The sequence below is a fragment of the Corvus moneduloides genome, chromosome 28 (genome assembly GCF_009650955.1).
Source record: "Corvus moneduloides isolate bCorMon1 chromosome 28, bCorMon1.pri, whole genome shotgun sequence".
Taxonomy (NCBI): Eukaryota; Metazoa; Chordata; class Aves; order Passeriformes; family Corvidae; genus Corvus; species Corvus moneduloides.
Genome location: NC_045503.1, coordinates 5533618 through 5561324, shown reverse-complemented (window position 1 = coordinate 5561324; position 27707 = coordinate 5533618). Strand labels below are relative to the sequence as shown.

The 27707-nt window shown below is 47.2% G+C and overlaps 1 long non-coding RNA gene across 5 annotated transcripts; it reads right to left on the bottom strand.

The window, feature by feature from the left end:
* Nucleotides 1-178: 178 nt before the first annotated feature.
* On the bottom strand, nt 179-27707 carry LOC116435766. 5 transcript variants are annotated; one of them, XR_004236858.1, is made up of 7 exons: nt 26303-27707; nt 24111-24235; nt 19657-19786; nt 10028-10260; nt 7093-7705; nt 3966-4318; nt 179-3621 (listed from the first exon to the last, which is right to left on the bottom strand). It is a non-coding gene; the product is annotated as an uncharacterized LOC116435766 (long non-coding RNA). The 5 variants fall into 5 exon arrangements; XR_004236856.1 differs by having other exon boundaries at nt 179-4318; nt 7093-7291; nt 7375-7705; XR_004236855.1 differs by having other exon boundaries at nt 179-4318.

Genomic DNA, 27707 nt, shown 5'->3' with positions numbered 1-27707 from the left:
TGAGTCCAGCCCCTGGCCCTGCACAGACATCCCAACAACCCCACCCTGGGCATCCCTGGCAGCGCTGTCCAAACGCTCCTGCAGCTCTGGCAGCCTCGGGGCCGGGCCCATTCCCTGGGGAGCCTGGGCAGTGCCCAGCAGCCGCGGGGGGAAGAACCTTTCCCTGAGATCCATCCCAACCCCCTGACACAGCTCCAGCCTTTCCCTCAGTCCTGTTCCTGGTCCCAGAGCAGAGCTCAGCATCTGCCCCTCTGTCTCCACCTGGAAGGAAGGTGCAGCCCCCCAAGGAGTCTCCCGTCAGTCTTCTCTGCTCCAGAGGGCTTGCACAGGGCTGCAAATATCCGTAATCCTAGGGAACCAGCTAAAGTCAATTTTCCAGCCTCCTTGAAGAGTCTCAGCTGCATCACTAGTCTTTACTCACTGCCTGTAAATGATCCACGTGCACATGGGAATAAAGCTGGTATTGAAGTGGATGTAATGGGGCCACCAAATAGAGTCAAGAGAGAGTCACAATTGCAGAGACATTTTCTGCTCCAGCAATACAAGAAGATGGGGGGCAGCTATTTGCGTTTATAGGAGTAAAACTCTTTAGGCAAGGACCTTAAAAGTGGGAATAATTATAATTTACTGTCGGCACCATGCAGTGGGGGATCAGGCCCAAGCTTGTAGCTACAAGCTTTAGCTATAAATGCTGTGGACTGACTGTGCTGTGCAGAGTTTTACTGAGTCACATTGGTTTCAGAACTGCTTACCCCAGGGAATGGCACTGTTTTATTCCAGTATGGATGTGAGACCCTACACTTGATTCTGATCTTATATTCTGAAAAATCGAGTGATTTTTGGTGGGTATATGCCTGACTTACTTACGTATGTATGTAACGTGCTTTCAAGAGTTGATACAACTTTGATAGGATTCTTATTTATTCTTCTAATTAAACCCTATTACATTGGGCAGAATCCTGTCCATTTCCTCACAGAGACTCTGTGAACACTGAGCTGGGTCTTATGGCAGAAATCAGGTTTGCCTGTGATGGCAATAGAACAGGTTAGCCTGTAAGCCCAGAGTAAACTTACACTCCGTTTGTTAGAAAGAAATGCATTAACGGATTCTGTGACTGATCTCCTGAAATGTCATTTGAATAGTTTTGACTGTGCATTTGTTTTGTTCCTGGGAAATTTCACAGTACAAAAAGACTTTTATTTTCCCTTCTTCATTTGCCAAGAATCTCTTTGAAAGTTGTTTGTAATATAGACTGAGGTTTGGGCCAGATCTTTAGCTCGCATAAGCAGATGCATCTCTATTGACTTCTGTAAAAAGATTCTGATATACCTGAGCTGAGGATCAAAGACAAGAAAATGAAAGCAAGAAACTGCGAGGAATGAAGCTTTTTGACCAGGGGAGTAGTTACTGCAGGAAGTACGTTATTTCCTAAAAAAAAAAAAAAAAAAAATAAAAAATTTGACTTTTCTAAAATCACAAGCTTATTCTTTGGGATATGAATGTCTAGATCAAGTCTTCCTGGCCCAGTGCCGTTCTTCCATCACTCCCTTTTTATGCTGTTAATTTGAGGCCTTTCCCACTCCTGCTCTGCCTCCCAGGGCATGCGCAGGAAATGCTGGGTGGTTTGAATTAAAATATTCCACAGTGAAAAAAGGAAAAAAAAATTAAATATAAAGTCTTTGCTGATAGTGAAGTGGAGAATGTGGTGCCATGGAAGAGTCTGGATTATTTTAGATGATTTTAGTGCTTCTGAAAGCAAATGCTCAAAAGCCAAATGCTGAGAATGAAACAGATAGTGTTTGTGGGTTGATCTGTACAGATGTGCTCGGATGAAGAAGAGACAGGGACCCAAGGTAGATGTGGGAGTGAGGAGAACCACCCATAGACTAATGAGGCACTAACATGGAGAATAAAAGGAGAAAAAAAGCAAAAATGAGTTAACTGAAGCCTTGGTCTAGCCGTGAGCTCATTACCAAGTGCTCAGAGAGGTGTTCGGACTCCGGACATAAAGTCATGAGGTGAGGCTGTATGACAATGAAGGGCAGAGAAAGCACAGCTCGGGGTTAAGCCAGGGTTTAAGCTCCTGATACATTTGGCTAGATCTGCTCAGTTCTGGCTGCTTACAACTTCCTCTGAAGCTTTTAGTACAGTAAAAGGATGCTGGAAGAGAGGAGTCTCCTGCTGCCAAGCCACCACCACCACTGGGGAGGTGACTCTTTTGTAGTTTAATAGTGGGTTGTCAGTTTTCAGGCCTGTCAGTGCAGTGCCTTTCTCCCACAGCCAGGAGCTCATTTCAGCAAGGAGTTATTCCTGGTGTATATGAAAGAGGACAGAGCTGCTTTTTCTCTTAAAAGGAGAGAAGAAATACTCTTCCTGGCAGAATCCCAGCGAAGGCACTGGACTATCAAACGCTGGGAAAATTCCCTAAAAACATTAGTTGTGATAATGCCAAAAGCAACACAAGGTACACTGAGAGGTGACGTAGGAAGGGTGTCCTTGGCAAGGTGTAGGGCCAGGCCATCAAACAGCTGCAGGTGCTTGAGGAAGGAACACGAGATCAGGAGATGCTGGGAAGTGGCCTTTCCTATTCCAGCTTCTGGAAGCTCATGCCCTTCCCAGCAATTCTTCTCTTTCCTGTTGCTCTTGACTGAATTATTGTTTCTATTTTCTGTCACTTTGATCAAGGGGAAAGGAGAGGAAGCAGGTCTACAAAGCAATTTCCAATGTGCTTCCCTGTCTGTCTGTCTGCTCCCTACAAATAGTTGTTTTTCTTAGGGATAAAGGCAGAAGATAATTCCTTTAAGTGGCAGTTAAGCTCCAGGTAGCTGCAGAAAGCTGCAGCTTTCTCCAGTTCCTGCAGAGACACAGCTTGAGTCGCAGGTTTCCCTACTTCCCTGAACCATGAGATTTTTTTCCTGGCTTTGTTTTGTGTTTGGTGGTGATTATACTTCTCCAGGGTAGACCAAAGTGATTGGAGCAGCAGGGAAAATGACAAACTGAGGATGCTCCATAAACTGGTTGTGCCCTTCTTCTGAAATGCTCTAATTTCATAGAGTAGGGAACAGTTTCGTCTCAATGCTGATTTGAACTCCTCACGTTATACCTGCAAAACCTCTGTTTCCGAGCAAGCAGTGAGCCCAGTCCAATTTCCTTTTACCCCTGCTGTGCTGGCAAGCCTTAGGAAGAGACTTTTGATCGTGTTGGATGGAATACTGAGGGCTGGTGGAGCAATACTTGTGTTCTAAGACTCCAAGTGAGCCTCATCAACAGATTTGCGTGATGGCTTTGGCTCATTAGCTAGTGAGGTTAATGAGAGCACCTGTATGAGCCATCTGATAGGAAGGGGCTGTATCTAGCCGTGGTGATTGCTCAAGATGACACAGCAAGTCACTGGCAGAGCTGGCAGCCAGCAGAGCATAGCAGGGCAGGGTTCCATCTCCAGGTCTGAAGCCATCTCATCCACCCTTTGGAGCAAGTGATGGACATGGACATGGGCACGAGCTTGAGGAGATGGGTCACATTCAGCCTGGTGCTGGGCTTGTGCAGGGGGTTGGAAATGTTCTCCACTATCAGTGAGGCTTGTGAACCTTGAGAGCTTCAGAGCCAACCCACACCTCCACCTGCAAAGAAATGTGAGCCACTAACTCTGAGAACCTTGATTTCTCGGACAGGCTTATTATCAATGCATCAAATAGTGGAATGTTACCATTTCTACCTGGTTTTACTGATTTATCACCCCTGAATTATGCACCATCAGTGACAGTAATGTTCTCTGATGTGGACAGGTGGATGGAATTACATGTCTCTCTGTTTGGTGTGCTAACAGAATCAGAATTAATATTTTGTCTTGCCTGGCTTATCTTAGCTAGACAGTAGCTATTATTTCACCTACTCTGTTTCTCTTCCCCCTCTCTGTTACAACTGAAATAATTTGAATTTGAGCTATACTTGAAGCAGGACTCACCTCAAAGCAGATTTCCAATTCCTTGACCGCAGTCCGATCCCAACGCTATCAATCTCCACTGAGTCTGGGCACAGTCAGTCATGTAATTGGATGGATCAAGCAGGGAGAACACATTTGGTGGGTGACTGCAGACACTTGCATGCAAACACATTTGACTTTGACATGCTAGTCAGCATGGGGAAGAGTAAGTGAGAACCCGCTCCACAGCAGCCAGCACAACACCCTCTGCTGTGCCCCACGCCCCAGGACACGAATCCCTCGTGGGGATCGTGGAGACACCCCTGAAATGTGTGTGCACACACAGAGGGTCTCGTGCAGTCCTGCTGCATGGCTTGGAGTGTGTCTGGGCACACCTGTGGGTGAAAGCAAAGAGGATTTGATTACTCACAATGTGCTTTTTCTCTGCCCTTTCTTTTTCTGTGCTGTTCCCACTCGTGCTGAATTACAGTCATCATGACCAGTCCCTGCCTCCCAGTGTGGGATGCTATGTTGGGTTAGATTCCATACATATTGCATTGTTTGCCTTCTTTATCTCCCTTTCTCCTCCCTGCTCATGGTTGGTTGTTTTCTCTTCATGTGTGGCATCAAAAGGCTGTTTGAAGAGAAACTACCCAATCCAAATGAAAGGGAATATTGCTTTTGGAAGATCCAGCTGAAGCCTGAGCAGAACTGACAGGAAATTATGAATTAGGTGAGGATTTTTATCACTTCTTTTCTTTCTCTTTACTTTTTCTTTTCTTTTTTCCCCCACTCCCTGTGTATTTTCTTAACCCTAATTAAAATGTGCTGGGCGGAAAAGTGCAACGAAGGGCTGGACTCATTACTTTTGTTTATGGCAAAATCCAAGTGGAACAGAACTCTAAATGGGCTCTGGTTGAGTCCCATCTCCCTCCATAAAGAGTGTAATAAATATCAGCCACATTGATTTTCCTTCCCCTGAACCCTTTCCTATTTGCTCTGGTCTAAGTGCACTGTGTTTTCCTCTGAGGTTCTTTTGCTCTAACTGTTCTATTATCTGTTGTTGTTGTTAATTTGTGTTGAGTGTGTAATTGAGAACCTAAGAGGGAGGTTAAGAGAAACCCCCTCAGGAAGACATCTGACCTACATGAAGAAAGAGAAAAAATAAATAACCCAAGCCATTGAGGCCAACAGTTCCATTTACCTGGTTGAGCCATTTCCTTCAGCAAGGACTTTTATCCACTCCAGGCTTAGCTCTTTTTCTGTAATTAGTTCTGTGTACGTGTTTTTAACTTCTACTTGATTTTTGCATTGATTTCTTTGCCTTGGGGGGACATTTACCTCTTCATTCCTTGCATCTGATTTTCCTGCTACCTGCAGTTATCTGCTGAACTGGTGTTACAGGCAGAGGTAGGATGTGGCCCCTTTTCTCTTCCCTTTTCCTGCTGTGACTTAACCTGGCCCCAGTGACACAGGCACGTGTTGGGGGTGATGTGGAAGATGTCTCAAAGCACAAATGGCAGCTACTTAATTCCCCTTGGGTTTCCCAGGGAATGAGGCGTGAGCACAACTGAAAGCTTCCCAAGAGACTGAGAAACCATGTTCACCCAACTTCAGACATTGCTTTCCATCCTTCTCCAGCCTCCTGATCTGGGCAGTCTCTGTCCTGAGCACTTGAACTTCCTGTCCCCCTTGTTCGGCCACTGCCTCAGGGATGTATTGCAAATACATGGAATCCATTATTGCCTGCTTGCTGTACCAGTTCCCAAATCTCAGCAGATAAAGAGTTCTTAGTGTTTTCTTAATGTCTCTTTGAGGTTTATTAAAGGCCTAGGAGGCATGAGGGGGAAATGAGAATGTGACTCAGAAATCCCTGTTCTCAGCCACATGCTTCCTTCACAATCTCATTTGTAACCAGACTATTAAAAGTGAATTATCTGAGCCAAGTGGCAACACTGAAAAAGAAGGGCTGGGGGGAGGGAAGCAACACTTCCCTCTGGTCCCTCTAGATGTGAGCAGCTTAATTCAGCCACTTTTGTCTGCCCCTTTCTGCCCATATTGGATTTTTGCCGTTATTACAGGAGGATTGTTGGCATTGACAGTTGCAGACATGGCTGGCTTGTTTTTCCCTCCAGACTTGATGAAAAAGTGTCCCTCTTGGCTGCAACGTGGGGATGTTTTCACACACTTGACATGGAGCCGGGAAGAGGAGAGGGAAGTGCCTGTATGGTGCCAGCTCTGCTGTCCCTGGAGAACCCCTTGACAGAGAGGCCCCGAGCTGACAGCTCGACTTGCCATCATGTTTCCATGGCATCACGCCTGCTTCCAGGGATGCCTAATAAACTGGAGCAAATTGGGATGAGGGATTATCAAGCGTTAAGTGGTGCTGCTGAGCCAAACCTCCCACTCCATTCATTATGAGGAATTTCTGTTTTCTCACGGGGACCGCCGTGATCCAAATGGAGCAGGGTGAGGAGGTGGCAGCTGCTGTGTCTGGGCCTGTGTGAAGCAGTTGAGGCTCCTCCAGATCCTGGCTTGTCTCTCAGTGAAGGTCAGCTCCTGCTTCTAGTGAAGCAATTTCCCATCTCTCAGTAGGGCTGAATCAAGCCTTCAAGGAATTAGATTCTGTTTCAGTTCACAGCTCAACCTCTCAAAAATTCCCTTTCCATCTCTCCTATTCTGTTCAGGAATTGCTCTGAGTGTATCTATTGACTTTCCATGGAAAGTGGACATGGCCAAGTAAAAAACCTTGCTGAAGATTTTACAGGAGTAATATTGACCTTCCCATAGATGCTGAAGAGGATAGAAAGTCCTGATTCTCTGTAAAACTAAACTAAAATTGTATTTGATGAGTTCTATAAAATGCTTATAGATTTTTATATTTTTCCTACTTTGACTGAAACATCTTTCTTTTTTTCACAAAGGCCAGATGCAGAATATTTACAGAGAAGGGGGGAAACCTTTTTCTTTGAAAAATATTTGTACTGGCAAATCACTGCAAATTGGTGAACTCCCAGATGCACCTAAATAAATAATAGCAGAACTCTGGCTGCATTTGCAAAAAGCCCCCAAACTTTGGACTTACGGGCTTGTTTCAGGTATAACTGGGATATAAATTAGGCTTACTGAGTATTTACAGATTTTATGTGGTTTCCAATGGAAGCAGTACCTTTGCAATCTTTTGGGAAGTAAATCCAAGTCACACCCACTCCAAAACCAGCTCAACTCCTGTTTTTCTTGGCAAGACTCTGGTTGCTGCAGTTGTGCCCTGCTGTGGCCACAGGCTCACAGATCCTCCCAGGGATGTCACAGATTTTCCTGTGGTGACATCAGTTCCTTCCTTGGGTGAAAAGGTGAGTTTCTGCACACTGGGAGACAACAAATAGTTCAGGGTTAGATTGGATTTAGAGGAGTATGAGCCCCCAGGGGATATTCATTGGCCAAACTTCACCTGGTCCTGGGCTGGGCAGAGAAAGAGCCGTCCTGTTTCTGGTGCCCAGAGGGATCCCATGGCCTCTTATGCACTTACGAAAAGGTGCAGAAAAATGGTAATTCTTCCTAAGAGTGGCTCAAATCTCCTGTTCTTGCTGCTCCTTGTCTCCTGTGGCTCATATCCTGACAAGAACTTATCAGCAGTGCTTCCTCCGAACCCCGTGGCCATCGATCAAACCTCTTCCCTCTCTAGCGCAGGAGCATCTCCAGCAATCACAGAACATCTTAAAACAAGAACCAAGTCTTTATTTGCTTTTTGGCTCTCATCTTCATATTTTCCAGGTTTTGTGCTGTGGACAGAGTACAGAAATATCCCTGTCATTTTTGAAGAAAACTGAGATAATCTGTGCACAGGAGACAGAGCACTGCTAAAGATTTCCAAAGAATTTAAAGAGCTCCCACCCAAGATACTGTGGCCACAAGCAAACCTGTTGTCTGACATAGCCTAAACCCACCGATTATTACGATGTACTTAAATAACCATTAATTAAAAATGTATCAGCTCTTTCTGTGTGTAAGCTTCACAAAGCACATGATCCCTGCTTTCCTCTGAAACCTCCTTCTTCCCACTGAGTCTTTTATTTCCCTATCAGCTCTGTAAGTCTTCTTTCTCTCTCTTTTCTCAGCCTCTGATGGCTTTGCTCAGTTCATCCTCTGTCATTTGTGCCTGGATCTGGAAACATTTCTCAGGATGTTTGACTCATCCATCATTTAGATAATCACAAGGAAAAAAACCCCAGTTTCCAGCTATGAACATCCACAAAAAGCACAAAGGAAAAAAAAAAAACCACCAAACCCTCACCTTGAACTTCCCTTCCTGCTTTTCTTTTCATTTAGTTTGAGAATCTGACTTGACAGTCTTTGCTCTGGCAAAAGTCCCACTGAAGTTATTAAGGGCAAGAGCTTGTCAGGATTAAGAGGAAGGATTTGAAATATCTGTGAGTGATAGCAATATCCCCAGTTCTATTAGGCCAGATAAGTATTCACAAAGGACATTAACCCTGGAGCCTTGAGCCAGCTGCTGACTGCCCTGGGGCGAAAGGAGATGAGGTTTCCAAAGGGGAAAACTGCTTCACAGCTGCTGTAATAAGGTTTTGCATCCCTTCCCTTGCAGAGCTGAACTCAGATCAGTTCCTCTCGAAGTATCCATTTGACTATCAGATACAGGGCCCTGGGAGAAGTGAATGGGCAGTGAGGAGCCTAAACGGGAATTAAGACTTTCAAGTTGGTGCTGGCACTGAGCCTGGGTGTGCTGGTGTCCATCAGAGGTGATGAGGCAGCAGTGCAGCCCCGACAGGCAGCTTTGAGGGCTGGGTTTGGAAAGGCTACCTGAACTGCACTGCAGCCTGTGGGTGCAGGTGTTTGGGAACGGGAGGGAGCAGAGGCACCACAGGTGGCTGTAAACTGGGGCAATGTTTGATATCTTCCAGTAGCTTAACACCCCTTTCTACGGATGGAAACTTCTGCTGCTTCTCTGTTCCCATTTCCCAGGGAGTGATTGTTACACAGATCAAATGCTCATTTGGCCATTTGAAGAGCAAATATGGCTTCGAAGGCAAAGAATCACAGAATGGTTGGAGTCAGAAGGGACCTTAAAACTCATCCCTTTCCACCTCCTGCCATGGGCAGACACCTTCCACTGGACCAGGTTGCTCCAAGCCCCATCCAACCCAGCCTTGGATGCTTCCAGGGATGGGGCAGCCACAGCTTCTCTGGGCAACCTGTGCCAGGCCCTCACCACCCTCACAGCCAAGAATTTCTTCCTAATATCTAATCTAACCCTGTTCTCTGGCAGTTTAAAGCCATTAGGACAAAGGGACAAAGGTGAGTGGATCAGGAAAGGAGACATCAGGATGGGGTCAGTTAAAAAAGCTTTTCTTACACCTTTTGATGCTTTCTTGAGCCTGCAATACCAGATGGATTCAGGGATTACGTGTGTTCCCAGCTGGGCACAGTGGAGGACAGTTTACACAAGCAAGCAACCTCTGCCCTGTGCAGTGAATTGAAGAGCTGATCCCACTTTTGCCACCTTCTCTGCTGTAATTCCTGCCCTGACACACATGACATCTATATGTGCACATGGTTCTCCACCCCTCTAGTCGGGGGAGATCACATTAATGCCAATGTTAAAACCAAATAAACACTGAAATAAATTTAAAACAAAAATAGCATTTCCAAGGCTGTTCCATCCCCACCACCCACCACCATTTATAACTAATTGGGGCTTTGTTATATTCCCTCACCCAGTGACAGATAAATACTAAACTCCACTGGTTAACAATAATCACCCTAATTATGCCAAGATGACATTTACAATACAGGCAATTGCTAATCCATTACCTCACTCTGCTGAATACTAGAACACTCAAATTAAAAGTTATTCACCCACAAAGAACAATGTTTTAGTAGCTGACACAGCTTAGTAAAGGAATTTATTAAGGTAATTTGCAGTTTTCCCATAAATAAAACATTCTGGTGTTCCCCTGTCCTTCCCTCTCCCTTCCCCAAAGTAATCTTTTGTGATAAATATCTTTTTTTTTCTCTCTTGTAGCACACTTAAAAAAATAATAATTGAAACTGTCAGGCAGACTTACATATTTAAATTTGCTCACCTGAAAGACAGCAGAGAGCTGCTCATCCATCTCTTCACGTTCTTTTTGGAGAACGGGGGTGATAGTTTGGGGTTTGTGATGTTGTAGGAGGTCACTGTGATAAAACCTTCACCAGTGTGGAGTTTCAGTGAGACCTAATGATGGCTCTGAATGTGTCAGGGAGTTGTGCAGTGTGTTCTGGTTGACAGTCTGCTGTGCCAAACCAGGACTCTCTGGCCCTCATCAGGGAGATGCTGAGGAGGAAGAAAAAGGGCTGTGAGTCTCCTCAGGCACAGGCTGGAACTCACAGGGCTAAGTGCTGCAGCTTTGCTTATGTGCCATCCCAAACCAAAGCCAGTCAAGAAGCCAAAGGAAGCTGCCAGCCCTGCAGCAAGCAGCATCAGCGTGGGGAGAAGGGAGGCACCTGCAGCTTTATACCAGTACCTGGAGGCCTTTTTCCTTCAGTGATCTCTTCCTGACTTGTCTCCCATCATTAAAACACAAAAAAGGAAAATCCCCCTCAGTTTGATTACCTGGGAAGGGAGGAAATCCTGCTGACAAATATGAATAGAGGGAGTAAAGGGTGAAACAGACACAAAAAATCAAAGCTGGGTTTCATTGCACCCCGTGAGCAGCTCCTTGCACTTGGTGCTGGCAAAGCCCCTGCCAGTAGCACATCCAGCTAAAGGATGGAGTGGGAAGGCATTTTTGGGGATTTGGTTTTTGCTGTTATCACAGCAGCTCTGCCCAAAGCTATTTGCAATAAATCAGTGAGTCACAGCCAGCCAAGAGTGCCTGACCACATCCCTACTATGTGCTGACATGCAGCAGCCAAGCCAGCATCCCTCTGGTGCCAGCGCCAGCCGAAGGGACCCATGGGGGTCCCAGGCCCACCTGGAGTGAGCAGCTTGCGGGAGAAGCCGGGTGTTGAGGGCAGGATCTGCCAGATTCATCCCTGCCTGCACAGGAGGCGGCCAGAGGACTTGGAGCAGAGCTGCCATACATCTGTGGCTCCTCACAGATCCTCTCTTTGTGCCCGGGCACTCCATCCCAATGTAAAAAAAGACATGAGCCATTTGCCTGGAATGTTAAAGCTTCAGCAGCTGGGCTGGAGCAGTAGCTCAGGGTGGAGAGCAGATGTCCAGAGACCTGGTCAAATGGCACCCGTGCCCGTGCAGCTGAGCACAGACCCTTGGGCTCTCCCGCGTCTCAGATTTACTCATTGTCATTGTGGCAAACGGGCTGTGACTCTGCAGTGTTCTGCCCCATCCCTGCACAGCACAGTGTATAGGACCATTGTCTGACCAGCATTTTGGACACAAGAGAGAGCCTTGCTTTGATCTGTGCTATCCCACGGTCATCCTGCCCCTGGCTGCAGCAGTGGGGGAACCTGCCAGAGAGGAAAAGCCCTGGCACTCTGCTCTTTGGACCAGGAGTGCTTGGAGCATTTGAGAGCAGCTCTGGAGCAGCAGCTAGACAGCCTTGCAGCCCACATGCTCTGCAAACAGCCGCTCTGCCTCAGCTCCTCTCGGCATGGCGCTTGCCCAAGGGCTCCGTGGCTGCTTCTGTGCGACAGGACGGATCGCAGGATCACAGCTCTCCTAAACAAAGATCTGCAAGCCCTGTAATCACCAGTGCTCCTTCTTCTCCCCAGCTCAATTAAGAGAGTGTTTTCCTGCTCGCCCCTCTGCTGTTATTTGCTACGTCTCATGCTCCTGTGGAGTTTTTCCTGCTCTTCCTTCTGCTTAGTGGACTGGGCTCCACTCCAGCCCTGAGCTCCCGGCCCTGTGCAGACACCCAGGGCAGGAATGAGACAACTTCCAGAACTGCTCCTGGGAAAATGTGAGGTTTTTTTCAAGGAAAGGCCTCACTGTAAAGGAAATCGAGTGAGGAAAAGGGGTGCCATGAAAGGCAAGGCTTTAAAACACACACTGAACTTCACGTGGGGGTGCTCCTATTTGGATATAAAGTGGTGTTAATTTGAATGAACTTTATTCCTTCCCGAGGAGAGTAAGTGCAGCCTGATTAAAGCCACTTGAATTCTGAATCAGAGAGTCTGCCTGGGGAGTTAATGGCCAGTAACAGGCAGCAAACAAAGCCGGGTAGTGCTTGTCACAGCAGGGTTCCAACTTCAGCACATAACTTCTTATGACCTGAGAACTATATTTCATCTCAACATATAAACTGACAACCCCAATTTGTACAGGCATATCAAGACAGTAGTATATGCCATTCTACTTGCTCCCGTTCAAGGGCATACAGGAGTACACAAGTGTGGGGCAATCACAGATCAGAGGAGATTAATTTCTACCCTTGGAGGGATGCAGCGACACCATCGCCTCAGCCCTGCTGCTCACCCAACCCTGAACCACGTCATACTGCAACTATTAAAGTCCATGCAGAAGTTTGCTGAGCTCACTCATGCCAGTTAATGACTGCTGTCTCAATTATTACTGTAATTGCCCATCCACTTTCTTTTTATTTTCCAACTTGTTGCCATTAATCTGGTTTTTCATTTTCCCTTCTACCAAATTCCTGCCCAATTGAACCCAGTAACTCTGACTCATCTATTTCTCTTCTGACGGAAGCTCAGCCACTACTTCAGTGGCTGTTCAGCTCTGCTTCTCATCATCCTGGCTGTGCAAGATCCCCAGTTTAGGCCTTTGGATCCGAATGCAGTCATGGATGCTTCAGCACTGGAACTGAAGGTACAATTTTACACAAACTGGAGCAGAGGGAGGCAATGCACTAACTGGAGAGAGCTGAAGAGTTTGTCCTAGAATCCAGCATCTATTTATAAGGAAAGGAGAAGACTCCACAAGCTTGGAATATTTACTTACTTTCTCTGACTGCAAATCTGAATTTGGGTGGTGAGATGCACCCACGACTCTGGGTGTTTCACCCCCACTCACCCTCTGCCATTAGCAATGCAGAAAATTCACCATCCCACCAAACTTGGGAAAATTGTAATTGCGTCTTCTGGTTGGGGAACTGTGAGGAGCAACAGGGGATTTCTTGCTCTCTGTTCTTAAAGTAATGGAAAGATGGATCTCCCTTGTTCCTCACCAACCACAATTATTTCCTGTCTTTTCCATTTCTGAGCTACATATTTCTTCCATGCCAAGCTCCCACATCCATCGGACAATGCCTGGTCCTTACACTGAGAGTGCACAGAAGTGATGGAAAATAAAGAAGGAATGAAAGAAAGAGGGAGGGAGAGAGGGAGGGAAGGGGACTAACATTAAAATCAACAATTTCTCTTCCTCTCATTTTAGGTCAGAAAAAGTCTTCCCAACTTTATGAAAGGCATATTGAAAAAAAATCAGTAAATTCATGAACATGCAGTTATTACTTAGGAGACAAATTGCATTTCTTCCAAAATGTTCCAAAATGCATTCATTTTCAGAGTACATTACTTTCATAATACTGTGTGGAACATTAAATGAGAATTTCCCTGACTTGGCTACAGAACACATTTTTGTATTTCAGTGTCTGACACAGAGCCCAGGGTAACTAATGAAAATCTTTTCGAAAAGTGACAATCTTGTCTAGCAGCCTTGCCTGTTGAAGAGATTGCAACATAAAACAGATGAGTGCCCTGCTTGACAGCTAATTGTGTCGGGCTTAATTACAACAAGCAGAATTTAATCGGCTGTGCAGTGCAGTTTTTTAGGATGGGGGAACCATCTGGAATATACCTTGTTCCTGGGCTGATGGAGGGGCGGGCATCGCTGGATTTCAAAGACACTGGAGCAACTGTGTACAAATTTAAATGCAGAAGTGGTTCCTTCCTTAGTGTATTTCATTTGAGCTGTTTGATGAATTTTAGAGATATTTATGCAAACCTGCATGCTATTGCTTCATGAAGACAAGGTTTTGGAAACCTTCCCAGTTTCAATTTGATGAGGCTCGTTCCCCTCTGTGGCCCCATGCTGTGGCCAGAGCTCGACATAGAGCTGTCAGGCTTCACATGTTGAGTCACTCCTGGTCCTTCACCTCTCAGCTCCTTCTGACTCCCACCTCTACCTGCCCCGTGATCCTCTGGATGGCTCTGTCAGGTGTGGCCAGTCCAGGTGTGGGACAGAGCTCTGGCACAGCCAGGGGAAAGTGCTGCAAACCCCGCTTTCTCAGGGACAGCTTGGTGTCACTGGCCTGTCTGCTCTGCAGCCTGACACGAGGGTCCTGCACACAGCAGCACCAGGAGCTGCAGAGCTCTGTTTATATTCGCATGGAAGTATTTGAAAGGGAAGGACCATAAGTCTCAGAATCATGGAATCATGGAATATTCTGAGTTGGAAAGGACCCACAGAGATCATTGAGTCCAACTCCTGCCCTGCACAGACACCCCAACAATCCCAGCCTGTGCATCCCTGAGAGCATTGTCCAAATGCTCCTGGATCTCTGGCAGCCTTGGAGCTGTGCCCATTCCCCGGGGAACCTGGGCAGTGCCCAGCACCCTCTGGGGGAAGAACCTTTCCCCAACATCCAATCTAAACACCCCTGGCACAGCTCCAGCCATTCCCTAACATTTCCCTAACGTTGCCAGTCCCAGTACTGGGAAGACAGATGGACAACCTCTTTTACTCATTCATTTTACACTGTCTCTTCTACCTGTCCTCCCACTCAGTAGGTATCCATGGCTGTTGCCATGCTGAACGAGGCCTCTCCAGAGGGAGCTCCATCAGGAGCACGCAGGATCCAACACGCCACAGCACATCCTCTCCCAAGCCTGTTTAACCCACTGCCCTCCTCAGCATCCCTTGCTGGGTCCGTGCCTTTGTGCTGCCCACCTGCTTCTCCACTCCAGCTGCTTCTTTTGCCGTGGCTCTGTGGGAAGTTCCTTCACCTCATGCAGGGTTTTCTCAGTGTAATTGACTTGAGGTGTCTTCCTCCTTTTTTCTCTTGCCCTGTCCATTTTACCCAGTCTTCTGCAGTTTGATCTTGGAGAGGCTGCTGTGATTTCCCTGCTGGGCTGACACTGCTCCCACAGCTCCCATCTCCTCCAGTGCCAGTGGAGTCATGGACAATCACAGTGTGGTGTCAGAGAGGTGTTTGTGCCTCCCTGCCCTGATGCTGCCTTTTGGCTCAGCGGCATGGCCAGGAAATGGCTCCTCGGCAGAGAACACAAAGGAGACTCCAGGACACCTTGAGCAGCGTGGGAGTTCTGCGAGTTGTGGGACCAATTCAGGTGAGTCCCCTTCATTTTTAGTCCACCCAAAGCCAAGCATAGAGATGAAAAGTGAGGTGCTAGGACAGGCCCACAGTCATGGAAGCAGGGAAACTTCTCTAAAGGTGACGTGTGCCATGGAATGGAGAACCCAGCTGAGAGTGACCTGTGCAGCCTCATTCCGGGCGAGGACTGAGTCCAGCAACCCCATTCTGGTGGTCTGAGTAACCAACAACAGCAAAGCTCTGGGCTTTGGGCTTGGCAGTGTCTCCTCCACACACTCATGGCAGATCCAGATGGGCTTCAGGCTGATTTTTATGCCTGGGTTTTTTGAGAGAGTCCTTAGGAAGGTGGAGGGAGCGTACTGCTGAGCCTGAGAAGTTACACAGTAGCTCCAAGCTCCTGTCATTTTCCCACACCCACCCCAGCAAGTCTGCACCTTTCTCCCAAGGCTGCTTTGGGTTTACATGGAAGGAAACCGAGAGCAGAATTTAGCCCAGGCTCTCCATTCCTTGGCCTTATATGGGATGTCCAGAAACAGAGCAACTGCGCAGTGATTTCTCCCCTTCCAGTGCTGCTCTGGATGTGCTGATGTGATTCCGGCTCTGTCCAATGCATCCCAGATGGGGAGGGTTTGCATGTGATGACAGCCTTTACAGCCTGTCTGTGAACAGGCAGCACAGCCCAGGGCTGCAGGCAGCACCTGCAACATTTGGGTTCATTCCAGACTTCTCACATGACCTTGAGCAAATTGCTTGACCTTTTATTTTTTGCCCCTTAGTTCAAACGAGAGGAATGAGACCATATGTAGGAAAGAGCTCTGGGATCTCTAGAGAAGCAGTTCCTGCATCCCACACTCATTGCAAAACCTTCCTTCTGTTTCTTTTCCACTCTTCTCTGTAATTTTCAAGCCAATAATCATTAGCCATCTCCTAACGAGTTCCCTACCCTGGTAATTAGTATCTTTTATGCCCATTTTACAACTGCAAAAACCAAGAGGCAAGGTCAGCCACTGGCAGACTGGAAGTTAGAGGCAGGAGGAGTGTGAGAACAGCCCATTTTCTGTACCAGCATCCCTGCTTTGACCACTAGACCTTGCTACACTCAGAAACCATATCAGAGAAAGCCAGACGACGAGCATTGTCCACAGTGCTAATCTTCAGAGGACCATATTAGTGCAATTTGATGTCAAGACACCTTATCTATCACCAAGCAAAGAGTAAGATTAAAGGACTGGAGTTACAAGTGCCTTTTTGTTTGCACTAACTGGCTGAGTGTCTGTCTGGAAAACAGAGGCTTTCAATCTAAATTGCTGTCACGTTTTCCATACAGGAGTAGATTGGTCTCAGCACCCTTATTAAAAATACTACTGGCACTCTACAGCAGCTGCTCCAAATGCTGCAGCTTTCAGTAACGAGTTGCGAAGTGGATGTTGAACACCGCGTACTGATCGCTGCTTTCCTGGTGTAAATCTGAAGCAGCTTTCCCGACGTCAGTGGAATAACTCCTGGATTTACACCAGAACCCTGCGCCGGGGACCTGCTTGTGCTTCCCACCCTCTTTGCACCAACTCAGCTGCAGTGTCCTCTGCTCTCCCAGAGCTGCTGTGGACTTGGATACAGCTGCACGGATTTGCACTGGGTGATGCTGCCTCTAGTTTGTCACACTAAAAGCAATATCCCCACTGGTGTAAGAACAGTCAGAATCAGTCCTTTCCACTGTATTGTATCTTGGTGAGGTGTTACTCCCCAGCATCCACTAAATTACTGGGAAGAAAAATAAGGAAGGTTGAAAAAGAGTAGATTAATTTAAAAAAAAAAAAAAAAAAAAAGAGAAAGAGAGAGAGAAGAGGGCAAAAAAGGAAAGAGGATGGGGCAGGAGAAATGCAAAAAGGAAAGACAAGGAGGAGCACAGGGCAGAGTGTTATCAAAGGCTTTCGTTGTGTGCTAACGATGCTTTAATCCCCTAATGACATGGAGGCGCACGAACATGAATATGGAAGGCAGGTACACCCAGGATCAAACACGCTCAGGGGTTTTTTGTGTTTTCACCTGAAATGCATCCAAAGCACACTGTCAAACAGCATTTGCTGCACTTGTCTCTTGCTGCTGCTACTCTGCCTGGCAGCTCCACTGACACTGCTCCAGCAACAGGGCAAGGGAGAGAAAAGGGACTGCAAACTTCCTTGGGGAAGAGGATAAAAACCGTAACGCAGCTCAGCATCCTCCCGAGACTGCCGGGCTCTGCTGCTGGCACCAACAGCCCCGCAGATGGCAGTGGCAGGTTAAAATCCAGCTCAGCTCAGAGCTGCGCTGCGACTGCAGCCTGCAGATCTCAGCACATGCAGCTCTTCCCATACCCACCAAACCAACAACTTTTACCTGGCCCATGCTGGTTATCATCCTTCTTCAAGGGAAAGGCTTCCTTTCAGTTTTCTCTTCCTCCCTGGACTGTAGAGGAGCTGAGGCCGTTCTCAGAATAGTGCTGGGAGAAGCAGGGTGGCGACGGAAGATGGGGACACAGGACAGTGACAAGTGGAAAACTGGAGACACAAAGGCAAAACTGTGGCAGCAGGGAGGAGCAGTGTGAGGTAGAGAGGGGGGAAGATGGATAACGAAGCTGCACAGGTTTCTCAGAGAAGCTGTGGCTGCTCCATCTCTGGAAGTGTCCAGGGCCAGGTTGGATGGGGCTTGGAGCACCCTGGTCTAGTGGAAGGTGTCCCTGCCATGGCAGAAGTTGGGGCCACTTTAAGATCCCACCAAGCCAAACTATTCTGTGATTCTACACCTTTTCCTTGGCACTCCTGCAAGCTCTGGGGTGAACCCCAGGTTCCCTGTCCCCGGGAGCAGTGTGGATGAGAGATGTTTGCTCATTACCATGTATTTATTTGCATAGTGCCATGAGAGCACAGGGGACTTCATAAGAGCAAGAAAATGGAGACCTTGCCTTTAAGCACTTTGCAACTCAGCAAGGAGAGAGAAGATTAATATGAGCTGGTGCTTTGGAGGGCAGAAGGGAGACAAAGTGCAGGAAGGGGACTTATATCATCAAGGTGTGGAACCAGGAGGTGAGCACAGGGAACTTAGTGGGGCAGGAACTACATATCCTGGTGTTAAGCAGCTGAATGTTGCATTGCAATATCCTTTCCACCTGCTCTTTCCATCACAAAAAAAGAATATTCCTGAATCTAACTCCTGCACGTTCAGTGGGAGGGGCAGAAATACATTCTTTTATTTGAATAATTTAATTATGAGCTCACCAAGACACTGAGAAGTGGTTTATCCTCTCCAGAGCTCTTAGTTCACAGCAAAAGAAAAGGGATTCTGTGGCACCGTGGGTTTCCTTGCCCTATACCCTCCAGGACAAGTGGTGACACCAAGTAATTCAAGAGCTGAGTGCAGATCCCTGCCCTAAGTTCAAGCCATCAAACATATTTCCTCCCAAATGAAACCTCTGGGTATTAAATATCTGAGTTCCTCTCTGGAACTGATTCTAAGGCACCCCAGTCTTTAAACACCTAAATTTCTCTGTTGCTTTTGTTCTGCCTCTCACCAATCCATGCTCTCTGCCCATGAAGGGTTTACATCCCAGTGATAAGACAAGAGCCAATAGTTTGATGCCAACAGATGGAAGCAATAAGCAAGTTCAAGATGTGTAGGGATGTGTATACCAAGGGATATAGCTCACAGCAAGCTGCAGCTCTCCCCCAGCTGCTTGTGCTGGACTCCAGAATCCAGAATAGAAAACTTCTCCAGTTTGTTATGAAGCTGCCACCAAGGACACAACACCCAGAAATGCTCCAGCCTCACCTGGAGCCAAGGGCACATTTCACTGCTGGCTCTCTGCAAGAGCAGCAGAGATATACAGAGCCCAATCCCTTCCCTATCCCGTGTCTTGTGCCCGTGGTCAGTTTTCCCCCACTGCATGTTACAGCTTCTTTTGTGACTGCTTGGACAAGAACAACCTACTGCCTTCCTCACAAAGCCAGTTAACCAGGAGATGTAAACTCTGCCTGACTTTAATCAGGTGGATTGCCTCGATGTCCTCATGGGCTCCCTGTGGAGGGGAAGTGGCTTCCAAGTGGGCATGCCTGGATTCCTCCCGTTCCCATCTACAGTATCAGGACACGAGCTGTTGTCCAGCAGCTCAGCCATTTCCTCACAGAGCAGCTCTTTGACCTTTGGGTGTGCTCTGCATACACAACACCCTAGGTTTAAATGAGGTAAGAGCCTGAGGATGTAAAGTGTGAGCTGACTCCAGGCTGCCCGAGCTGGGAAGGGAGCAAGCAGTTATTAACGTTAATCCATCACCCGTTGCTTTATTGTCAAAGTTGAGCAAAATTACTCCAGTGAGTTGGCTGCTACAGGAGAGCCAAGCAAGTGCTGGGGAATCCTGAGCACTGGTGGTACCTTCAGCACTCCCCCTGCTCCCAGCCTTGAAGCAGCAGATCAAGATGGCACCTCTGAAAGGCCTCCTTACTCACGCTTTTTTGTCACGTACTTCTCTCTCATCCTCTCCCTCTTGCCAACGAACGATGGATCTGTCGTCTTCATGTTTCCAGGGTAACGAAAAGAAGTTTCCCTCCAGCCCAGAGGCAGAACAAACCCATTCTGCTGGAAAATTCAAAGTGAGGATTAAAATTTGTAAAACAGCACACAACCTAGTGCAGCATCTCCCATTCCTGCCAAGTTTTCCAAACCACTGTGGATAAATGGCAGTGCTCGTGCCACCTGCATGGGATAATCTGGAGGATTCCTTGGGGCAGTGGAGGGACAGTGCTTGTCTGCATGGGTAGAGAGTTTTGTTTGTGGAGTCTTATAGCCACCAGTGGGTCTCACGGCTCCCTCAAAATCAGCCGCTGTTTCTTTCACTGGATGCAGACACGGCCTGGAGAGTGGCTTTATTTTTCACAGTGATCCTGGATCTCCCAGTTGACCTGCTTGATCCTGTCCTGTCTAATCTAGCAACATTAAGGACAGCAAGGCAGAATTAGCAGAACAACTTATGCCCAAGTAGGAGTTTACGTGGTCTTTAAGCAGGAGTTGGTCTGGGTTGATCGGTTCCCCGAGAACCCCGAGCAACAAAGGCAATGATGTCCCAAGGCACCAGCTGAAGAGACGATGGCCTGCAGCAGATGACTTCACAAGACTTAAGAGGTAACAATTTATGCATTTAATATTTCAGGCCATCAAACATATTTCCTCCCAAATGAAACCTCTGGGTATTAAGTATCTGAGTTCCTCTCTGGAACTGATTCTAAGGCACCCCAGTCTTTAAACACCTAAATTTCTCCGTCGCTTTTGTTCTGCCTCTCACCAATCCATGCTCTCTGCCCGTGAAGGGTTTACATCCCAGTGATAAGACAAGAGCCAATAGTTTGATGCCAACAGATGGAAGCAATAAGCAAGAACAGTGACTGTAACAGAAATAATAAACAACCACACGTAGAACATTTTCTCCTACGCTAGCCAAGGAAAGTCCATTAATTCTCATCTGGAAATCCCTGTAACATTTGCAGCGAGGATCTGCCATGGCTGTTCATGCTGCTGCCCCGCAGCACTCATTTGCCTTGGTAATGTGAGCCATCACCCAGTAAATTCTGCACTTTTCTCCTACTAGCTCCTTTCCCAGTACGCAGGGAAGAAGAATATGCTGCCTGGTAAGATCTGAGCAAGATATGGCTGAGGGCTAGGTAGGATGGGATGGAAGGAGCCTCCTACCTTGCAGAGGCATCTTACCCTGTGAACTGAGCTGGTCAAACACAGAGGGGAGGTGTCATGTTTACAACACATTTACGAGGAATCACATTTGAGATGATCCCAAAGCATAATTATTAAAAATTATTAGTAAGTGTTCAATTGATAGCTTGTGAATATGTTGGTAAGTTCATTAAAATGATCCATGAACACATGAATATTCCAGAGCAGGCAGGAGTCTGGGAAGTGACTGCTGGAAAGTGTATTAACAAGGTGATTCCATGGTTTATGTGTGGCGTCTGCAAGCAAGCGCTCAGCTCACTCCTGCCAGATGAACAGTTCCTGGCCCACTTGAAGGGTCTCATTGCCACCTCCTCTCTGCAAATCTCTCTTTAATATAAAGAAAAGGATAGTGTTTTCCAGTAATAGCATGAACCAAAGCAAGTGAGTTAATTGCCTAAGAAGATTTAAGTGCATTTCCATCCACTGGAATTATTGCTTCTAGAAAAACAAACATTAAAAATCTCCAGCCACAGTAAGCAAGATACCCAAAGGGTCAACTCCAACAACTGCTGGTGTGTAGAAGATACATAAAACCCCAAGCACTGAGTGATCTTGTCTCTCTGGACTCGTTCCCTCTTTTTTAGCTCCAGAAAACTAAAGCTGAACTCACAGGTGGTTGCTCATTGCACCCCAACTCTAGAAAACCCCTTGCTGACTGCTACACTCACCTTTCCTTCCTCTGTGTTCTTTATCCATCTCAGAACAGACAGGCAGGCTGGGGTGAAGACAGGGTTCTGGAAAAATTCAAATGCCGGTGGATTTTGAATCCTGGAGGAAGCATGTTTTGATTTTTGGCATTGTTGCACAAGCCGCTTTTGGCTGTGAGACTGAACAGGAAAGCCAGAGTAGCAGAAGAGCTGTTCTATCTAATCTCATCTTCTTCAACTAATAATCTCCCTAGCTGTTCATGCTTTTAGATCCGTTCTATATTCTAACTAATCTATTTTACTGATGCCTCATCCATTCTGGATCTCTCCTCATCTGTTCTAATGATTTATAATCCATGTTGGATTCTGAGAACAAGTTTTAAAGACTCTTGCAAGGAGACTAAGCTTTGCTGTAAGTTTCAGTCTGGGTTAGGTGCCTAAATACAAGCCAAAAACATTGCAGCTACTCCAAAAGTGCTTGGGAAATTTCACTTTTTGATTACTGCACTCCAAACCTGAGTCCATTCTTGCTAGGTTTAGGTAACTTTTCGTCCACGTGTCACCTGATAGCCTTGCCTGGAGTGGCAGCAGCAGGGAACCAGGACACAGCATCGTTACCAGTGTAGGAGAGATGAAATACAGTATTTATGGCACTTGCAAATACTATAGTTGTGACTTTTTCATCCTTCCACAGTATAAATAAAAGAGGGAAGCACAAATATGTCTCTCTTTGCAGGTGCTAAAAGCATGACCCTGCCCAAGAGGTATTTCCAAACTGCCCATGAGTGGAAGAGAGCAACCCACAGTCTTCTCCACATCATGTGCTGCTGACTATTGTCGGTGCCTCACCCAGGGCTTTCAAGAGTCACCGTGGAGTGAAGGATAAGAAAAAGACACACAGCCTGTACCCAAGACAGCTCCAATTATTTGGGGCAGTAAGCTACCTGGTCTAGTGGAAGGTGTCCCTGCCTATGGCAGGGGGCTCGGAAAAAGATAAGCTTTAAGATCCCTTCAAACACAAACCAGCCTGTGATTCTATGATTCTTTCTAACAACCAAGTCTTGAAAAATTCCACTCACATTACCCAGGACAGTGAGCTGGTGATGTTCTGCTCCTGTGAGCGCCCCAAGATGCCTGGACGTGATGTGGGGTCTCCCCCAGCTGTGTGACAGGTCTGGGGATGCCCAAGCCACCTGCTCAGTGCCAGACTCATGTCCCACCCAGAATGGCAGGAGCACCCACTGACCATCTCAGAGGACTCCATGGCTTTCAGCAGGGCTGGAAGCACAGCTTCCCAAACCACAGCCGGTCTCCTTAATGCAGCTTTATAGCTGCTATCCGAAACTGGCTGTGATCATAACCTCCCAGTACCTGACTTAATGGCCCTGCCCAGTAAAACTCTATTTTTCACAGTGATTCTGGATCTCCCAGTTGACCTGCTTGATCCTGTTCCTCTCTACCCTGTTTGCACTGACCCTTTGATCTGGCAGCATTAAAGACGGCAAGACAGAATTAGCAGAACAAATTGGGCCCAAGAAAGAGTTTAAGTAGTCTTGAAGCAGAATGTGGTCTGAGTCAATCAGTTACCGATGCTCTCACATCACCAACACACCCAGCAGCTTAATTCTCACTTTTACTATGTGCCACCTTTCATGTGTTTTGAATATGAAAAGCATCTCAGCACTAAACACTTCTCCTCTTTATGTGACACATCTCATCCTGCAAAGAGTGCTTTGGTTCATGTTTTGTGCAGCCATGGGGGAAAAAAGTCAGTCTCATTGTCAAATAAATAAAACTGGTGATTAACTTGGGAAAAACCTCTAGTGAGGTCATAAGGGGTGAAATGCCACCGCTTTAACTGGTGACCTTTTCTCATCTTCGAAACAACATTTACTAGATACAGACATATACCACTGGTTGCTTATAAAGTGATCGAGGATTTTTGCTGACAGAGAGATCTGAGTTTCTGACTTTTGCTACTGCTCACAACCTTGTTCCAACAGTGACTTGCAGATAATGACTCACAGCCTTGTAAGGAGTTTCACTGAAAGTTTCTGAGCATGGACAAGTCTCTTCTGAAGCCAGAGAACAGGACAGGAGGTTGGAAACGTTTTATTTTCTAGCATCGATCAGCAAGAAAGAAGGGTTTGCGGCTTGGTAAACAAGCAGTATAAAACCCAAGGCCAAACCTGCTTTGCCCCAAGAAAAGGAAGAGAGGCAGCAGGTGAAATATTGCTGAGGAGCAGCTCCAGACAGTGAGGACCAAATGGCCCAACACCTCTTCCCACGCCAGCTCCAGCCCCAGCCCCAGCATGTGTCCAGCCTCACTGGGCACTGCAACCACGGATTGTGGCCTGCTTGCTCTGAGGGATGGGCAGACACATCGGCCTAACTGGTGAGTCAGTGCCAGCACTAAGAACCACCAAGCCCAAACAACAGACTTGCCTCAACAGCTCTGAACATCTTCCTCTAAGAGCTACCGCTCCTAAACTTGTACTCCTTTCCTGGGGACTGATCTTCCCCTCCCTTACCTTCCCCAGTCCTGAGCGTCAGCTCCCTGGGTTGCTGCAGTGGGGTGACTGTGATGGTCTCGTACCTGTCCCCTCATGCACCCACACCCACTCTCAGCAGCTCTTTGCCTCTCACCTTGGTCACACTGTAAATGAGAAGGAGGTTGATGCATTAGTCATCAGTGAAACAGCAACTTCTTTCTCCTTGACATTCAGGTGGTAGAAAAGCTCTTTGTAGGGTCAAGTACAGTGGCTTTTAAATAATGCATCATATTTGTTAGTGTGTTGGCATTTAAATGCTGTCTGAGAGGAAGAAAGCAACTGGGGTTCCAGTGCTCTGTGTTCTTTCTAATGGGGCCATTGGAAGCCCTTATGCAGACACAACACTCACACACTCACCCGGCCCTCCACTCACCTGCTTCCTCTCCACATTCCACCTCCCACATGTGTTCTGGCTCCTCATGCATGGTCAGGGACATGCTTCCACCCTCACTTGCACATCCCATCCTTCTCCACATCCCCATAACCTCACTCAGAGCTCGTGCTGCTGGGCTGGCAGGAAGATAAATACACCTGGTCCTAAAATGTACCTGTGTCCCTCCTGGCACACAGCATGAACCCAATGCCTGTGATTACCTGGGTGTCTCTCATTGCTCTGGAGATGGGGAGGAAGAGATGGGTTTATGCACCACATCTAGGCTATGACATAGGCTCTTTCGGAGGAACAGCCCAAAGCTGCCTCCGGAGCCTGCTGTGTTAGACAGACCTTCTTCCCAACTCCACAGCCATGGCCATGTTCCCTACTAGAGCAAGAGAATTCAGAGGGTTTTGTGGTCCATCCTCCTCCATCATTGTGTTGAGGATGAGAAGAGAGGGGCAGCAGCGAGAATTCCCCTTTCTAACACTCAGCTGAACATTTTGGAGGACCTGGGTTGAATTTTAAGGCTTGTGATGTGTTGTTGCCAAGAGCTGTCACTTCTACTTGGATCAGTCATCTTGAGCAGTGTGTTAGCAGGTGGTGTCACACCTCTGCCTGGGATCACTGAGTAGAGATGGGGAAAGGAGCTGGAAACACTTGTGACCCTCTGCCAGTGCCTCTCCCGCTGCTGTTTGTCACTGTGGAGCATTATAGAAGTCACTCTCCACTGCCATGTTTTAAAGCTGCTGGCAGGCAAAGGCGAGATGGGATGGAGTAACACCCACCACCCTGCTCTGGGGCCAGTGTGTCTGCTGCCTTCCTGGGGTCCAGCAGCCTGGGGATACTGTACCAGGACTGTGACCTTGCCCATTTTCCCAGCACTTTCTGAGGTCCATGGTCAAATGCCTTTGATATTGCTGCAAAATGTGTCTGTGGGAGGTCTGTGCTCTTTGAGAGCAGGTGGGTTTTCCCAAGGGTGTGCGGTCACATGTGACAGCAGAGAGAGAGCCTGGGCATCACGTCTCCTGCTCGATTCTGCCGACCAGCAGTTTATCCCTTACCAGCCCAGGAAGAGAGTCCTTGCTCCCCCAGACTAAACCTCTTTCCACCCTTGAGATCACTCTCAGCTTTTTCAGCCCTGTTTGCATTGACCCAACCCTTCACTTAAGTGCAGCGACATCAAAGGACTGAATAGCACAACTCAGAGGAGCAGGGAGAAAAGCAAAATGCCAAAAAACAAGAGGAAAAAACATGGAGATGATTTTTCATCGTCCTGACACAACTGGACTGAAAACCATGTGGCACCTTCAGGCAGCCCAGTGCCCCTTGGGCTGTGCCATCTCCCTTCCAATGGAGAGAAACACCACTGATCCTGTGATGCGCCTCTGGAATTAGAGTGTGCAGCAATAAAGAGAGGCTGTATTTTGAGGAAACTGCTGGTCTGCAACACATACCTTTGCCTGCAATACCATCCTCAGCGTGCTTGGAAGGGCCTTGTCATATACAACAGATAACCATGCAAACATCAGAGGATCTGCTCCAGATTTACACCATGGCAAGAAGAGAATTTTTGCCCAAATAATTTGTGAGGGGGTTTTCTTTTCTTTCCTTTCCCCCCTCCCCCATGCCCCCCCTGCAATCAATTAACCTTGGTGGTTTACAGCAAATTGCCTTCCAGCAAAAATCAGGCCTCACTGTGATAGCAGTCCTAATTGCCATGTCAGATATTTCCTAGCCCTATTCATTCCCCAGCACCATCAGCTATTTTATAAATTAATAAAGCCTGGACACATACCGTATTTAAGGATGAAAGCACAGAGAGAGAGAGTGTGATGGAGCATTAAAGAGAGAGGACATCTGAAGGCTCCTGACAGGACCCCAAGACTGATCTCCTTCCCTGCTTTCCAAAAACAACAACAAAATACGGGACTGGAGGTATTTCTAAATGCAGCTCCCTAAAAACTCATCCATCTGCCTAAAAACGCATCCATTCAGAATTGCAGTGTATTTTTAGACTGTAAAAGAGAGCAGATATAAATATGTCTTCATTCCTGCTGCAATGCCATTGGCTTAATCAATTACATCACTGAGAGGTTTGATTCATGATATCCAAACAGAGATTCTATTACAGAGTGATCATGCAGAGCATATACATGTGTGTGTCTGGCAGATATATCTGGTTTTATATATTTGTACATGGTATATATATTTATGTACAGGCATGGACACATGTACCATTCCCTTTTCTATTCAGAAAACCCCAAAAAGCTGCTTGAATCATTTTCACAAATAAGACAAACCCCATATTTTGCTGGCAAAACGATTACGGCTGTCAGGTCTGATGGACGCAGTGCCTGCCATGAATTATTCATAGAGGCTAATTATAAGCTGGCAGATTTCTGGCACAAATGTGCTGGAGATCCCAGTTATCTGTGAGTGATCTGCTCCTCCCAAGTTCCTGAGGCACCAGAGGAGAGGGACAAATGGGTCCAAACTGACTCACTCCATATGCGATGAGTTAGGTGGGGACTCAGCTCCTCTCCTTGGAAGCTCTGTGAGGTCCAGCATGACTCCAAAAGTGACCCCCTAAGCACAAAGGTTGTGTGCTTCAAACTGCCATTCCAGTCTCTAAGGATTTGGTGAGGGTAATTGCTGTGTGAAACGGCTGTGCTGCTGCTCCAGGAATCTACTGCCATATGTCCAGCTGTGAGACACAGATGATGTCCAAGGAAAGGCACAAAATGGTGATAATGGTTCAAAGGCAGAGCCTCTTCTAATCAGCACTACTTCCTTCATCCCTTGTGCCTTTCCCTTTTATCATTTCCAATAGAAGAAATAATGTGTCTCCTCCCTCTTCCTCAGCTGATTCCAACACAGCCCTGGCAGCTGGTGGTGAAGAGTCTCTAACGGAAAGCAGTGAAAAGTGGATTTTTCAGACCGGCAGTGGATGAGCTTGGAGGGTTTGAGAGGCCCTGACCCAGCCCTGGCTAATCCACTGCTGTTTGGGAAGTCTCTGAGGCACATTCCAAGCCTCTGCCAAAGCCCCCACAAACCACAGCTCTCCTGCAAACCCTGCGCTGGACCAGTCCTGAGGTGTGAGGGTGAAGAAGAAGAGGGCTGCAGGGATGGGTGATGCAGTGCCCAGTCACTCTGGCCTGACTGAGAAGCAGAGGCACTGCACCAGTCTGGACCGAGCAGTG